This window comes from Euprymna scolopes, chromosome 16 (assembly GCF_053919585.1).
Source record: "Euprymna scolopes isolate OS-2025 chromosome 16, ASM5391958v1, whole genome shotgun sequence".
NCBI lineage: Eukaryota > Metazoa > Mollusca > Cephalopoda > Sepiida > Sepiolidae > Euprymna > Euprymna scolopes.
The window spans coordinates 116,739,591-116,756,201 of NC_136497.1; positions in this window are offsets into that span (position 1 = coordinate 116,739,591).

The window sequence follows — 16,611 nt, forward strand, 5'->3', positions numbered from 1 at the left end:
TAAGAAATTTATAAAGTATCGACAGAGATGCAGGCAGAAATTTGGTGTCCTATTAATCTAATGTATTTAAATGGAATATTTTTCTTTATATCTATTATTAATATGTGTGTTTCTCTCTATCTCTATCTTCATCTCTGTCGGTCTGTCTGTCTGCCTGTCCGTCTCTTTCTATACTACTATATCTAAATACTAGCAGCCGTCCGGCATTGCCTGGTCTAAAATACGCTTAAGCGTGGTGTTTTGATTAATGCAGCTTTCGTAATTATTCTTATATTATATTTGACCAAACATATAGTAATAATATTACAAGTTAAAAACAATTGAGTGGAACACCACAATCGGGAATCGAAACCAACAAATTTAGCATACGATTTACTACTTGCTTTGATGTTAATGCATGAGCTAGGAAGTCATGGTTGCTTAAAGGTTAATAGTTAAAGCGTGAACCAATAGCTATTACGTTATGCATGTATATTCACAATACCGCGGTTTGACCTACACTTGAAAAATAAAAAAAAAGTAACATTCCAAAAAAACTCAAAATATAATGTTTTGCATTGGTCCAAATACCATATAGGTTAAGTTCCATGTCTGTAGACTAAAAACTGACAAAGCAGTTTAGTAGAACATCATCCAATAAGACAGTCTAAAAAACTAAAAGGGAATTTATTTAAATGAATGTTTAAATGAGTATGCCAATTATCTAAATATTTGTAAAATCATACAATTCCACAACTATATGTAACAAAAGTGTGTTTTCTTTTTAAATAAGTAGAAAAAATGTGTTTTTGATATGAAAATCCATACACAAATTCATAAGAAATTATATATATATATATATATATGTATGATTTTCAGAATGTGAGAGATTGCATATTATAAATTCCACAGCCAAAAACTTCGCAGCTCACAAGAGCCATGGCAGTCAAAGAACCGGAAGTCCAAGACTCGAGTTTCGCCCTCATTTGGGCTCATCAGTTAGACACATCCGAACTCAGGATCTTTGCTTGATCTGTGTTGGTTAATAGAAATTCTTGTGTGCAGGGCGTTTGCTCAGTTGGTAGAGTGCTTGCCTTGCATGCAAGAGGCTCGGGTTTCGAATCCTGAGTTCGGATGTGTCTAACTGATGAGCCCAAATGAGGGCGAAACTTGAGTCTTGTACTTCCAGTTCTTTGACTGTCATGGCTCTTGTGAGTTGCGACGTTGTTTGGCTGTGGAATTTATTATATACAATCTCTCACATTCTGAAAATCATAAGTTGCTCGCTTGGTTAGTATTGTTGGATGGCATCGTCCTTTCGGGTTAAAACTCCTACTTGTGAGACATCAGCTTGGGGTTATTAGCTGGTTGGATGACCGCGTCCCTTGTTGAGACGAAGTAGGTTCATTTCACAGTCGGATTTCGGCGCGGTTTTCTTGATCTGTGTTGGTTAATAGAAATTCTTGTGTGCAGGGCGTTTGCTCAGTTGGTAGAGTGCTTGCCTTGCATGCAAGAGGCTCGGGTTTCGAATCCTGAGTGGTTAGCCCAAATGAGGGCGAAACTCGAGTCTTGGACTTCCGATTCTTTGACTGTCACGGCTCTTGTGAGCTGCGACGTTGTTTGGCTGTGGAATTTATTATATATATATATATATATATATATATATATATATATATAATTACTTACTATAATAATTATTAAATACCTTCAGACACTGTTGTTTCATCCTTTCGGGATTTTTCAGTGCAGGGTGACAGCAGTCGATAGATTAGGACTCGGCGACAGAATCCATCTCTGGCTTTATTATCAAGGACCTTATCCATTCAGCTCCGGCTAACCGCGAGAAACGCCGTTGAATTTTAAACATTTATTTCACTAAATATTTTAACGCCAGTCTGAGTGATTTAATCATTATATGACGATCTGTGCATAAAAGCCGACTGTTTAATTCAACTGAAAGTGGTCAACGATATATATATATATATATATATATATATATATATATATATATATATATGTATATATATATATATATATATATATAACGAAATTTAATATGTCCGAAGAATTTCAAGACAAACATATTTCTGGTCACTGCCCCAAAATAAACTATTGATGAAACGCCCCTCCAAAAAAGGAAACGTAAGAATGGAAATACACAATACATCATAATGTTTGGTCGTATTCATTTCTGTGCGAAGTAATACAACGATTTGGATAAAAATAACTCATGCCCATTTTGCCGCGGCGGTAAAACTATGACTCATAAATGGATTTTTATTATTATCATTATCAAAATTATTTTTCCGCTGTCGCGGTTGAAAACTTGGAGTGTTTGGTCGGAGAATAGTTTTATTTGAACTCTTGTAAATATGCCTGACAGAGTGGGGGTGTATAAAACGTAAGAGAAAACAAGTAATATCGATCGGCAATTTGATTTAAAGCAGGCGTCAATAGAAAACAACATCGAATTCGTAAGCAACCCATTTATGCGTTGTTTCAAAATGTTATTTTTTCTCTATTTCTTTAACCGAGTGTATCTTATCTTTCTCAAAACAATACATCAAACACCTAAATAGACTATCTGAATTATTAAGAAATTTAAAAATTTAAATAAATACTGCGAATAAGTGTAGTAAATAATGGGCTAACGTAAGTGTAGCTGTTGGGGCGGAGAAGGTTATTCTAACGTCCAAGATGAACGCTTGTTTGGTGGGTATTTTTATTAATTGGAATCTGCATTTGTTATACAAAAACACTTTCTCACTAGTTAAGTTTACTATATTCTTTTTACTTGTAGTTAAGAGCCCTGATGTGGTACTTTTTTTCTCAGCCTCTCTTTAGCTCGGCTATGCACGATGATAAGTATTTCTTTACAACAATTTGCGAAAAACATACGTAACGTTCAATAAGACTTCCTAAGGGATCGTCAAACTACATTATAACAAACAAACAATCGACTGGAGTTAGTTCAATTCTTTTACAAGTCATGAAAGCCTCTAATACATCAACTTTGGCAGCTTTTAGGAAAAATCATTTGACTACATCTCCTGTGGCTTTTGATGAGGAAGGAGAGCAGATGAAATCCGATTCGTTATATTCTCAATTGTCTCTAGGGTAGGAATAAGAAAATCTTTGTTCAATTCAGATCAATTTGTCGAGCAAACTTCACGTTCCTATACGCATGGATTTACTATGAATGGAGCTCATTCATCGTTTTCAATATTACTTCTTCAGGTTCAGATCACGGGCCCGGTTCGGTGGTAGTGAAATTGAATATGATCGAATGAGTTTCTATAATTTTTTGTCTTGATTGTAAAATTGTTCTGCGGGCATGCCAAATGATGCAAAAATATTTTTATTTGAAATGCTCTCCGTCCGGAAGACTTTGCTCTTGATACCCGAGGTGTATCAATGCGAATTAACAGCAGTCGCCTCGTTAAAAAAATAGAAAAAATATAACAATGATTAGCCAGCTCGTATTATTGCGTCCTCTCTCAGGATGATCCAGCATGGGTTGAATTAATGACCACCATTATTTTTTGAAGATTGTAAGAGAGTTGAATGCAGAGCTTATTGAAATATATGAAACTAGAATATAGTCTGCCTTGTTGCTATGTACCAGTGAGGCTATCAAACGTTTATTAATTTGAGGTGGCGGATTGCCTGGTCTTCCTTCTGGGATGAATCGAGACAATCCACGAGTAACCATCTTAAAAAGCCGAAAGGCCTCTTTCTAAGTAGTCGCAGATGTCCAACCTCCCTCTGAATATTCTAGTAAAATAGTTATTGTCATTTGCAGTATTTTAATCGATGGGAAAGGAGTGTTTCGGTGAATTGCCTGCTAGATTCCAGCAGTTGCTGAAGTTTTTTGCTTGGTTATATCTTTTAATCGTTTTCCTTGGTTTCTGACGGTTGATATTGTAAATTAAAACTAATTACCTTACTTGGAGAATGCGTGAGGAAGTCTTAAGAGGTGGTATTGGATGTCCGATATGGGGCCTGGCTTTACTAGGAACGTTCCGGTAATGGTTGAATCTATCTCAAAAGTTTTGAATTGGTTGAAGGCCTTCACACCGACTGGAGTTTTTCCTGCTGAACAATTTCAGTCCGGCACATAGAAAGAATTATGAGACATGATCTAATGCAAAATGTAGCTACCTTGCAGCTGTTGCCTTGTCTGCAGGGTCGGGCTTTCTGTGTTCCGGCTTGTCTCACAACTTTTAGTGTAGACTTTCCTTCACAGACTCTGCCCTTGTTTCATGCCGTTGTCTTTTTTGGTTCTGTAATAGAAGTGTAATTAACTGATGTATTTGTTTGTCCTGAAATCCGATCCTACCTATATAGCCCCTTGTGTTGATGCATTTCTCTTCAGACATGTTGATAAAGAATGAGAGAAGATGTTTAGCAATTAATCATAAGGCATTAAGAAAAGAGAGGAGGTTTCAACTAATGACCGGGATCAGATCCAGCGGTTTTATATCTATAAAGATGGAAAATAACATGTTTAGTTGCCTTTGAATGAAGTAAACTTGCTTAGCTTTCTTCAACTCGTGCAACGTTCTTGCATATTTGAATTTAGTTGTCAAGAGCCTAGAGAAAAAATAGGCTTTATCAGAGATAAATAAATATGTTCTTTCAACGGAAGCAACATTAGGGAAATACAAACGTTTTGGGAGTATATCTTGATACATTAACGAGACGTTATTAAGATAGGTCCGGCAGCAACTACGAACATCAAGCCAGTATTCAATTATATCCTGAAGACCTGGTATTCGGCTTCACTGACGTGAGGCATGTTGGCTTGGCTGATGCCATTCAGTTCCAAGAAATGTGTCTTGTTTTCAGATATCAGCAAAGCTTACGTGATGGTTCACCTTGCACTGTTGGAGGACAAGAACATGTTTGTATTTTTGTTAAGGATGTTGATCGCCTTATATATGTTCGCTATTTGTCTTTGATTTTTAAGTTCATCTCCGGCCCCTTTATATTGGAAGTCTCCTGAGCTCCCATGATGTCAAGTACGCTTTTGCCGAATGTCGAGTAGCAATGTAGAACAGAATTTATGTTGTATCCTTGTCGTTACTGAACTCGATACAGTGAAGCGTGCAGAACTGTATTCTCAGATCAAGATGCATTTGCAATACTGTAACATCAATTGTGGAAGCTTAAGGAGTTCACCGTGAAAGAATTGTGCAATGAGTGCCTATGGGGGTGAATGGTAGATTATGCTCGGATACTGGTACAATCGTCTCTCAGAGAAGCTGGCAATTGCTTCTATTTAATGTGGTGGGAATGTACCTATGAAGAGGATGATTCTTTCAGCATCATCTAAAATATTTGGTCCTTTATTTCTGTGTCTGTCTGTGATAATATGAAGTAGTTTTGGTGGAGGAATTGTGGAAGCGAAATTATAAATTGAGATAAGGAGATCACTCCTGAATTTTAGTCATATTGGAAGAACCTTGCAAAAGAACTATCGAAATTAATTGATATGCATTTTTGTAGACAACCCCGTAATAAGAACCTAGCAGAAGCATTTATCTGCTTCACGATGCCTCTATAGAAGCTTTGATGCTAACGATGTGCATGACAATACTCCTGCTTTGATTTTCGCCAAGATACGGCTTGCGCCAGTGAAGGATAAGACATTATCCACTTTAGAACCGATAGCTGTTTTTGTCATTGGGTGTTTGCCTAATATCTTGGATAGATGCAAGCGTATTCCTGGTTAGTAAAATATTTTTTGCAAAAAAAAGACTAAAATATATTTTGCAAAGAGAAACCGGGTATGAAATCAAACTAAATTTAAGGTATGTTTACACCACTGAGAATCTCTCAATTTTTATCACCAGAGTATTTGGCATATGGACAATGTCAATACATCGTTAATTCATTACCCTCACAGCATCAGCCGTACAGCATAATGGTCAGAAGCCTTGGCCGTCATTGTGGTAGTCAGGTTTCGATCCTGGCTTTACGTAGTTGCCGTTCTAGCCGAACTGATGAGCTGTGAAACAATGAAACAGTACTGTATGTGGATGACTACATACCCACACACACACACACACACATATATATATATATATATATATATATATATATATATATATATTACAATAGAAAATCGCGAACATGAAAAGTAATATGGTTAAGCTTAAAGATGAAAAAGTAAAGGAATACATGTTAAAACTGGAAAAGAAAAGGGCAATATATTCCAGTAAATAAATAATAAATTTAAAACTTAAAATATTGTAGCAGTTAGAATAAATTATATAAATTTAAATTTTAATTTATATATCCTCATGCTGCAATATATGAAGTTATAAATGTATTACATTTTTTACTAGAATATCTTGTCCTTTTCTTTTCCAATCTGCTTTCTAACTGACTAGACTATTTTCATCTTATACATTAATTAACCATGCTCTAGTGCATCACCTTACAGATTCTAAACTTCTGACTGACCAACAATATGCATTTAGACAAGCCTGTTCGACAGCAGACATCCTAACTGTAATCTCTGAACGTATATACCATTCACTGGACAAAGTGGGGGAGGGCAGAGCGGTAGCGCTAGATATATCTAAGGCTTTTCTCAGGAAGATTAGATCATACGGTATCACTGGTAGAATACATGAAATAACTAAATCCTTCTTAGATAAGAGATAAATCCAGGTTGTCCTCGACGGTCGTACATCTACACAATATGGTATAAATGCGGGAGTGCCTCAGGGGTCTATCCTTGGTTCTCTACTGTTCCTGATATTCATAAATGACCTCCCCGACAAAATTGCCTCTGAGATAGATATATATGCTGATGACACCACATGCTACAAGAGGCACGACAGGAAAACAAATGAACACATATCTAAAGAAATGGCAGAAACACTAGAGGATGTCCTCCAATCTGTAGTGGAATGGGCACAAAAATGGATGGTCACGTTGAATGCCGCCAAGACTAAACTAGTTTCATTCAATCATTACAAGAAACCTTCCCCACCACCTATAGCAATGGTAACCGACTCTTTATGTGAGAGTACATCTTTCAAACTCATTGGTCTAACGTTCACAGAAAACATGAGTGGGAACAATTACATTGAAGGCATTACCAGGGCCGCTGCATGGAAGGTGGGCTCTCTCTACCGTGCTAAAAAACTACTAATTCCCGAAAGTATCCTGTACCTCTATAAGACCACCATTCGGCCATGAATGGAGTATTGCTGTCATATTTGGACTGGTTCATCTGCTACTAGTCTCTCACTCCTTGACAAGGTTCAAAAGAGAGTCGCAAATCTGATAGGCCCTGAACTGGAATCTAAGCTTCAGCCTCTGTCCCATTGACGAAACGTTACACCCCTCTGCCTGTTCTACAAGTATTTTAATGGTGAATTTTCTGATGGACAGCAATCACTTGTGCCCCCACGACGTGAACACCCTCGACAAACCCTAGAGGCTGCTAAATCCCACATCCATGTAAAAGAGTTTTCTACTCCAGTAGTTTCTTCCTAAGAACCGCTAGACTTTGTAATTCCATTCCAGGTGCCTGCTTCCCCAACTGTACTGACGTACAGAAGTTCAAGTGCTCGTTAATCGACATATTGCTGCTCAAATCCCTAAATAGTACCCCAGTAGCTGTTGCCCCTGATAGTTGCCCCTACACCAAATTCGCAATGTGCTTTGTTTGGGATGAAAATGTAATAAAAAAGTCCAACGCCAACAAGTTCTAATTGAACATTTCTCTTAAGAATATAATCATTCCAAATATTTACGACTTATGAGTACTACGTTATTGTCTCAATGATTATCGTACACACATTAAGCCTTATCCCCAGTGGTTTTCGGACCTTGATATTTGATGACTCCTTTGTATAAGATTCCACCTGGAAGTAAAATACTGAATACTTATTTAGAATGGCAAAGGTGATTAATTGTTTAATTAGAAGTGTTATAGCCGGAACACTTTGCGCTAAAAATATAGAAGCTGTTTACATTTATCTTGATGGCTACATAATCAAACAATAAAAACACACTTTAAAAAACAGAGCTCAGTCATTGGTTCCTGGTGTGGATGATTGAACTCACACATATCAGTAGGTGGTATTAGCCAAAATATCACTTATGTGCATTCGAAAGGTTATCTGCCACAGTTTCAGGAAACAAATGAACTCCGGTGCTTTGTGTGGGAACACTATAATAGGAAGTGTTTCTAAGTTCGATCCATAACGTAATGAATGGTGTTTCTTTTTTAGCGCTTTACATTTGCGTGAACAAGTTAAAAGAAAATCATACAGAAATTGTGATGTGTTTTCTTTTGTTTCTTTTCCGACGCGTCTTAATGTGATTGCTTTGTTGTCTGACCTATGAATACACAATCCGGCATCATTTTGAAAAGTGGTTGTCAGAAGAAGGGAAGCGATACGCTGGCTCGCTAAAGGTTACCCCCAAAATATTTTCAGAACAAATAATCGTCGAATATTTGTAAGTTTGAAACAGCTTGTGGCTCGTCTACTGTTAATAAGGAATAATGAGTCGAAGAAAAGATATAAAAAAAAACTCTTGGGGAATACTCACCACCTTTAATATCCAACGCGTAAATCATTTCCGATGTAACAAACATATTCAGTTTTGTACACTTAGAAAAAAAAATGCAGGTATTCTAAGGTACAATTAGTATATTAAATTATGGATCGAAAATCTAAGATGAAATAGTAATTTAAGTATAATCACATTTATTATATGTAATGTAAATATTAGCATAAATCATGCCAATATTTTCTTATATCTAACAATACACTTACGAGTTGACGCTAAGAATGAAAATAAAACGCCATTCCTCGGAATATTGTTTTTAAAATAAAATCATTGAGAAGCCAACTCATGCTCGTGTAACAAAATGCCCGCTGTGTGAGTTGGCCTTCGAAGCTATTTTATGTCTGCGAAGAAGTTAATGACGATATCTTTACGAAAGGCCTAAAAAATCTAACGCGATCTAAAACTGGCACCATATTAGATGACCTTGAGCTTCACTGAGATGCACCACTTATATGACCTTCACCGAGGTGCGGGACTTGACACAAAAAAACAGCTTCTGAATCAACTGCTAACGCACGCGTCACTGTAACGTCCAATGTCAACAATAACCTTCTCACTCGACCTGCCTTTTATACCACTCTCTCAATCCGTCCTCTTGTGCATGCGCCCGAAGATTCCTGACAACCTCGAGACTTCCGCTTATAAAAACCCAAGTTTTGTTGTCGCGCATGCCTACACAAGGCACAGACACGTGGACGTTTGTTGTGTTGGTAAGTACTACACTCCCCCTGATCTGATGATCACATAGAGTGCACTCCGGGGGTAGCCTTTTAGTTCGTTGGCTTCTGCGAAGGGTGGTATTTACACTCTCGGATTCAGGTTCTGGTTCTGGTTCTGGTTCTGGGTGTGGTTCTGGTTCTGGTTCTGATCCTGCCTGATCAGACGAACTACAACTACCACTCTCTTGCACGGTGACCTCACTTATTAGCAGCTCATCATCTGATGATTCATCGCTCTCTGTAGTTTTGGGATGTACTTCACTAGCCGGGCGAAGATCGCGCACATGGCGTGGGGTTCCATCAACAAAGACCGACTGCTGGCTGACAACTCCAGATATTCGTCCTCGCTTGAACTTGGTGTTGAACCGGTTTCCAGGGAGTCTAACCCAAACTCGATCCCCTACCTTGTATTTGTTATGACTCTCCTCGTCGATTGGTTGGACAGTGTCAATGCCCTTTATCCTGACACGGCATTTGTGTATGGCATTGGCCGGTGCTGTTGTTAGTGTCTTCCCATCCTTTGGTGTGATGTTATACCAATACGTGGCCTCCGTAATGGTGCATTGCTTTCTGGCAGAAATCTTCTTGATGCTGCGATGGCTCCTCTAAGCAATGCCATTCCCTGATGGCACATGAGCACATCACAGTCGTAGTTGGATACCCCACTCATTCAACAACTGCCGAACTTGGTTGCTACAAAAAGCAGCATAGTTGTTCGTCAATATCTCTTCCGGCGCACCTCGCTCAGAAAAGATAGATGACAGTTGGCGGACAACATTCGCTGAGTCCTGCCTGGTCATTTGCCGCCACACTGCGAAACGAGTGGGTCCACAGTCGATAATGGTAAGAAAGGGCTTGCCACTGTAATTGGTAATATCCATCGCTACTCCTTGCCACACATGCTCAACCTCCAATTGCCCCTTCTGCCATTGCTCAGGTGCAGAATCGATAGACTGGCATGCCTCAGAGTGCTTGCTGATCTGCCTGACATCCCCCTTGTCACTGCCGGGTCCACATGCCTCGCAAAATAGAGTTCTTTTGATACCTGGATGTCCACTCTGCACATGAATTCTTTGCATTTTGGCATGAGCTAATCGCGCCAACTGCGCAAGATCGAGCAGCGAAATTCACACCTGTCTTCACAGCCTCATACCATTTATTAGTTGGTCTGCACGATTACAGTGTGATGCCACGAGCGTTACACTCACCGACAGGTCATACTCCGATACCAGACTCTTCAGGGTGTTTAGCCTCCGCCGGATTAACATCTCACTGGCTGCCTTAGTGTGGACTCTCGTTCGTCCCGAAAGAGTGTCGGACACCCAGTGGTAGACGCAAAGAGAATCCGTGTACAAGTGCAACTTCTTTGACTGCCATTGCAGTGCCAGATTTAAACCCTTCACAACAACATCCAGTTCCCCCGGGTTGATGGGTTGAGCATCATTCACGGGTCGCAACCAGCACGCATCTTCAATTAAGTTTCCACGTTGCTCCAATAACACTCCCAATGCCAAAGAACTAGCGTCAACCCACATATTGACAGTGTCCCAATCGACACACCATTCTTCACGGGCAGGGTCCTCCTTGTTAACTCTCTCTAGGGTTTCTGTCGTCAGCAGAGTTAGAATAGCATCATCAGATACATCCTCCCAACCTGTAGTTACTAAACTTGCCCTGCGTTTGATGACGCCCACAGCTGCTCGGAGCCAGCCACACGCTGGTAAATGACCAATAAGTTTCCCACACAAGGAAAAATAGTCCGCGCGTAATAACATCAGGGATGTTTGGAATCTCACTGCCACGCCTCCATCAGAAGGTACCGTCTTTCCCGCAAACGTCCAATCCTAATACCCGTGCTCCATCCCTCAGACGTTCGGGATCCTTGCACTCCAACCCGAATTGAGCTAACTTTTCTCTGACGTGCGACGCAGATTGTATATCTTCATTGACGTACACATCGTCAATATAGGCTGATGTTGCGTCCTCAGTGGTCCTTTCCTGGGACAACACTGCATTTACAATGGTCTTCATGATTTGTGGTGCCACATTCAGTCCAAAGCCAAGTCGAGTAAGGCAGTATCTCTCACCCCGGAACCACACTGTCTGGAACGGTCACAATGTCTCATCCACTCGCGCCTGCAAATAAGCCTTCCGCAAGTCTACTATAGACACATTGGAGCCCTTCTGGTACCATTCTCTTAGCTTGCTGGCGCACACGTCAGCATCGGCAGTGTACGTCTCAATGTATCTATTGAGTTCACGATAGTCCAGCACCGGACGAACTTTTGATTTGTTATGCTGGACTACCGCCATTAAGTGAATCAGACCCTTGGGTGGTCCCAGCTTGTTGGGGTAGGGGATCAGCCATCCATCCTGGATCCAATCCTCAAGTTCCTCCTCGTATTCATTACGGGCCTTGTCGGGTATCGAGTACTCTGCAATGCTATTCTTGAGTTCGGTTTGCGCTCTTCCTTCTGTCCACTTCCACAATGAAGTCCATGCTTTTTGCTGAGGTTCGTAGTCCACCTTAAAATCAAGCCGATCAATGTGACCTGCAGCACACACTGGGGTTTCAAAAAATCGCACAGTCTCATCTCTTCCGATAACAACTCCCCCCAGTGCCTTAATAGCATCATATCCCAACAATACATCGAATCCCAGCAAACCCCCTCGCATCACCAGCACATTAATGTCTGCGGCCACACCAGAGTCTGTGTGGACATTGACAGTTCCGGCTCCACAGCAAGATTGCGAATTGCCACCTATCGTGGTGACTTTGATGTTCTGCTTTGTCCAGTTTCGACGGAACTTGGCACTCATGATGGTGTGTGAGCACCCGGAGTTGAGAACAGCTGAATAAGGCACTTGTTCCACGTACACATTTATTGTCGGTTTCGCCTCAATTAAATCTTGTCCGGGGAACAGGGCGGGCTGACGTCCCGCCCCCTGATGCATTTCCCGCACAATTTTGGGATAAATGTTCATAACTGCCACATTGGAAACAGCGCGGGCTCCCCCGCCCCTTGTTAGTACACCTTCTTGCGAAATGGCGTCGCTGGCCGCAGCAGAAACATCTCCCATTGGTCCTGGGTCTCAAACTGGGACTCTTTTCAGCATTAGTCTTGGCTGCCTGCGTCATCATTACAACCGGTTCCCTCAGGTCCTCCTCATCTCTGATAATGGCTCGAGCGCGTTCTAACAAATGTTTCATGGGCGTTACAGATACGCTGGTGGAAACCCTCAACAGTTGCTTAACATGGGTGGAAAGCCTGCCACAAACACATACGCCAGTGTTTGCTCTGACACTCCATTGCCAAATAGAACTGCAAGTTTCTTGAGCTCCGCGAAGAGACGTCCACGGTTTCTCCTGGCATGAGCTTCCTAGAGGCAAATTTTTTGTAGGCCGTGCAGGGATCCATGGCAAATGCCTTGTATAAAGCATTTTTATACAGGTAACATCAGCCTTCTCCACGGCACTAAATTGCTGATATACACTACTGGACACCTCCAGCCAATCTCAGGGGAATCACGGTATGCACCCCCTTTACTTCACAGAAGTTGAATGTCAGCTTAACCCTTTCGACCCAGTCGACAACAGAAGTGGATCCGTCAAATTCGGGTATCAGTTTTAAATAAAACTTTGCCCCAGCCATAGTTGTCTAGGAAAAGAGACAAAACGAAATAGCCGAAATAGCTTATGACCTTGACCTTCACTGAGGTGCAGGACCTATATGACCTTCACCGAGGTGTACGACTTGACACAAAAAACAGCTTCTTAATCAACTACTAACGCACGCGACACTGTAACGTCCAATGACAACGGCAACCTTTTCACTCGACCTGCCTTTTATACCACTCTCTCAATCTCTCCACTTGCGCATGCGCCTTGAGATTCCTGACAACCTCGAGACTTCCGCTTATAGAAACCCAAGTTTTGTTGTCGCGTATGCCTACACAAGGCACCAACACGTGGGCGTTTGTTTTGTTGGTAAGTACTACATATTACGGTCGCTTTAATAATTTATAATAATAGTAAAAATATAATTGCGTAGGGAAAATTGACTAATGGACAGTTTAGCATAATGAGGCAACACCGGCCTGCTTACAAAAGTCAACAAACGACTTGAATGACATTTTAGAAACATAGTTAAAAAATAAAAACACGTTGCGCACATAACACTTACTCGTTACGACTATACTAGAACGATGATGATAAATGAATAAACATATTTTTGTAAGATTTATCCTAGCTTTTATTCAATAAATTACTTTAAGTTCTTACATTTTTATGTTGAGTTCCTTATTTATAAAAACAATCAAACATTGATTAGAAAAGCTGTATAAGAATAGCATTCAAAAGATGAATATATCCATATAGAAATGTATAAGCCACATATATACAATTTTTATTTCTGATGATGTAGAGGCTGCAAAAACTTAATTTGGATCAACATGCATAATGTATCTGTAGATTGCCCCAGTAACAATACGGAATTAAATACCTTGTTATAACAAATTTTCTTAGGCTATTGTATCATTAGTGACTAATAATATAGGACGTCACTCCCCTAAACTAGCGAACAATATTTTGACACATTACTTCGGTTGTGTCGGGAATCTCGAGTACGATGGCGTCAGTATCACGACATCATCCTCATGGAACTATATGTGCGTGCGTATGCAAGGTTGACTTCTCACAGTGGCACTCAGTTACCCTCTGTAGGAGCTACACAATGACCAGTGATCCATCAGTATGGTATTAAACCTCATGTCACCTCGATGGCCTCCATGTAATGGATACACTCACCAATCGAAAAAGTAAGAGACTAACGGTTGGAATAATATCGTTACAAATGAAAAAATAAAACCTCCAACAAACAACCCCAACCCCAGAACAGACAAGAGACACAGTATATATTCATTAATGGCTTCAAGGAAAATGATTAATAAACACCATTAACGATAGTTTCTTATCTCGTTGGAATCATGATAAATAACCAGCGTCGGAATAAACTACGGTGACATACAATTGCATCACCGTGATGAGCAAAGACAGAAAATTAATGAAAACAGAAAACATTAAAATAAAAAAGACAGGACTCTGCTTGACCTCTGAACAGAAATGGCAAATACGCTGCCATGTCTGCTGGAAGATATTTAAGGCTGAAAGAAGCAAATAAAACTGTAGATCTTTGACACCGTTCAGTTTAAAAGTGTCTGCGACACAAAAAAAATAATAAACCACCCATTATTACAACTTTCACGAGAAAGCATAGAGACAGAAATACATTTTTAACGGTGTATGGCGCGGTATGAGACGAACTGACGTCTAAACTGCTCACGGCCAGTATGTGCCAAATCTTCTGCGTCCTCATTCTCAAGGACATCCGTCTCGTGTGTAAGATTGATAATTTGTAACGATCATGGCTTTGTATTTAGCTAGTTGGAATGAAAGATTCCGAAGGTGAGCTGCCAGTGTGCTGAGGGAACTGCTGGTGCTTAAGGCAGACATTGCCGTGATGCTAAAGATTGACTTCGCTTACATGGAATTTGTCATTTACAGACGAAGAATTTTGATGTTGCTCAGCATATGACTATACGTATGGGGTCATTTTGCTACTGAGACGCACTCTGTTTGCGACAGTGAGCATTGTTTCTGTGGATGCGATAAAACGGTTGGTTGTACTCCATGTGGCTGTTGATAACATTCTGTTTAGGATTGTTTATGCGGCTTATTCTATCTCAAAAAAGTCTGTTATTTCCGCAATTCGAAGTGTCATGTTTTCTACATTCGCCGACGATATCGCAATTTACGCATCGACGTGAACTGACATTGCTTCATTCAGTATGAAGATGTCACAGAAGCTTTTTGAACCGTAGTAAATCCGTTGGTATGCCATTGAGAGCATGGAGCGGAGAAGATGCACGTCAATTAACTTTCAGCTGACCTGATAAGCTGGTTCGAACCCTTGGTATTTGATTCGGCCCGAAGCTGCAGTTAAATGAAAAAGATGGTAATAAGTACAATCAACTATGGCGACAATTATTCAAATGAGGTTTCCTTAAATGATAGAGATGAGGTGTGCATTACTTGCGCGTTGCCTTTCGTCCGTTTTCGAAGAGATTTAACCGCTCATCGTCTTACACGTGTTTACACTTCTTACTTCTTTGACAGGACTTCTTTATGCTCGCAGGGTAGTCTTTACGTAAAACCCGAGAGAGCTAGGCCTCGTAATTACAGATTTGCCAAGTCATGGACATGCCTAAATATTGTCTTCTTTAGGCTTAACTTTCGTAAAAGATATTTCCTGGATTCATGCGGTTTAAAGCGACTAGCTTCGTCATGTAGAAGGCCGTCACAAACTTAAGGGTAAAACACAGTTCTTCGCACAATACTCAGGACCCTTGTAAAGCTTAGAAAAAATTATATGATATTACTCGTTGGTATTGCGTCAGATCGATTACGGGAGCTACTGAAATAGTCGGATATTATCGCCAAACCAAGCTTATCTTCCCAACTCTGAATTATGTCTTACCTGACAATTTGTCTGGAACATAGTCCTCTTTTTGTTAAATTAAGCAACACTGACTTAACCTACACTGTACATAAAAAAATACGCTTTGTACGCTTCCAGCAAAATTTGGCGACTCTGTGAGAAGTAACGATTTCCCTTGATGCCGGACATCCGTGTAGCTTTCATTCTAATCAACGATGAACTGCGTGATCTAAGAAAAATATAGTTTCTTGGTATCCATTGGATAAATATGCTCTTAGCTGGTGGTATAAATTAGTTCTCTTTCGTGTTTTTCTTCTAGTGATCATCCAATTATGTTGCCTCCTTATATTTTATTGCCCTGGGAAACCACAAATATGGTTTCTATCTAGAAAGGCACCATCTAATCTCATATTTATCCGTTTGTTTTTGTTTTTCATGTCACCTTTTAGTTTTCACTCCCAGTTTAATACGAACTCACTTGGTTTTGATTGACATGATCTGACAGTTAGCAAAGCGTTCCGAGAAGCTTACTAACCTACCTCATTAATATTCTGTTTGATATTTTTTTTGTTTGAAAATTTAAGGAGTTCTTTATACATGGTTCGATTCCCTATTATTCATGGTCCTTTCATATATTTATTTGTAAATAAAATGTAATCGACACGATTTGGGATCCTGTAAACGGACTTTATACCATAGATTCAATGCGTTATTTTGATGAAAAAATATAGGTCTGAGTAATCGAAATGCCATGCAACTCCACAGACCTTCTAATTCAAACAGAGCGAAAAGACTAAGTTTTTTTTTAATTTGTAACAGTT